General features: G+C 43.0%; 1 protein-coding gene and 1 pseudogene across 1 annotated transcript in view; one reads left to right on the top strand and one right to left on the bottom strand.

The window, feature by feature from the left end:
- On the top strand, window positions 1-590 carry LOC108544564 (probable 8-oxo-dGTP diphosphatase NUDT15 pseudogene; annotated as a pseudogene).
- CUNH20orf96 (chromosome unknown C20orf96 homolog) overlaps window positions 499-1473 on the bottom strand; it is a 33524-nt gene continuing 32549 nt past the window's right edge. Inside the window, exon 11 of the mRNA XM_017895762.1 lies at window positions 499-592. The gene's annotated coding sequence lies outside the window, so the exon portion shown is untranslated. The remainder of the gene's footprint in view (window positions 593-1473) is intronic.

Here is a 1473-nt window from a genome sequence, read left to right as displayed (position 1 = left end):
TATATGAGGTACTTAGCATTGGCAAATTCACAGAGACAGAAAGCAGAATAGAAATTACTGGCCGGGCTTCCGCGCACCATGACCGCCAGCGCAGAGCTGCGGGAGCCATGCCCGGAGTCGGAGTCGCGGTGACCAGCTGCAAGCATCTGTGTTGCCTCCTCCTCAGGAATAGGAAAGGCTCGGTTGGAGTCGGCAGTTTCCAACTCCCTGGAGGTCATCTGGAATTCTGTGAGACCTGAGAAGAATGTGCTCAAAGGGAAACCTGGGAAAAAGCAGCTCTTCACCTGAAAAAATGTTCGCTTTGCCTCAGTTGTGAATTCTTTCACTGAGAAGGAGAATTACCATTATGTTATTATATTAATGAAAGGAGAAGTGGATGTGACTCATGATTCAGAACCAAAGAATGTAGAGTCTGAAAAAAATGAAAGTTGGGAGTGGGTTCCTTGGGAAGAATTTCCTCCTCTGCAGCAGCTTTTCTGGGGACTATGTTGTTTAAAAGAACAAGGCTATGATCCATTTGTAGAAGAGTTGAACCATCTGGTGGGATACAAAGGAAATCATCTCTAGGTGGCCGAGAAGATTTCTTGATTTTCTTTAAAAGACAAAATAAGGTCTGGTTAAGGAATGAAAAATATCTACATTGCAGAACAACTCCATTTTATCTTTAAAAAGTTCCTGTGATTGCCAATTTATTTGCAGTCTCTTAATGTACCCACCACCCTTTCAGCTAGTACTTGAGAAAATTTTTCTGAAATATGTCATTGAATTGTATTCCAGACACAGAATATATGATAAACGCTGATATTATGGGTAATTTGCTTTCCATATTTACTTATGATGTGTACTGTGCGCTTTGTCATTACTAGCTTGCATGGAGTAGGAGGCAGTCGAATTTGCCTTAGTGTTTCTGTTCAAATAGAGACCCAAATTCACATATTATAGTTTAGATTCAAACACAGTATGCCTGTTGCAAAATTTACCAAGTTTGTTAATTACCTCTTTTATTTATTTTATTTTATTTTATTTTATTTTATTTTTTTTGAGACAGAGTCTCGCTCTGTCGCCCGGGCTGGAGTGCAGTGGCCGGATCTCAGCTCACTGCAACCTCTGCCTCCCAGGTTTACGCCATTCTCCTGCCTCAGCCTCCCGAGTAGCTGGGACTACAGGCGCCCGCCACCTCGCCCGGCTAGTTTTTTGTATTTTTTAGTAGAGACGGGGTTTCACCGTGTTAGCCAGGATGGTCTCAATCTCCTGACCTCGTGATCCACCCGTCTCGGCCTCCCAAAGTGCTGGGATTACAGGCTTGAGCCACCGCGCCCGGCCGATTACCTCTTTTATTAAAGAAATGGTGGGGAGGGTAATATATTGTGACAATCTTTGCAACTTACAGGGAATAGGACAGGTCATTAGGGTATATTTCCCAGGTTTTCAATTGAGAACCTAAACCAAGAGAAGTGAGACAAACCATCTAAT

This window comes from Rhinopithecus bieti, unplaced genomic scaffold, assembly GCF_001698545.2.
Source record: "Rhinopithecus bieti isolate Rb0 unplaced genomic scaffold, ASM169854v2 scaffold_27016, whole genome shotgun sequence".
NCBI classification, from domain to species: Eukaryota; Metazoa; Chordata; class Mammalia; order Primates; family Cercopithecidae; genus Rhinopithecus; species Rhinopithecus bieti.
The sequence above is the reverse complement of the archived record's forward strand: the minus strand, read 5'-3'. Positions and strand labels throughout refer to the sequence as shown.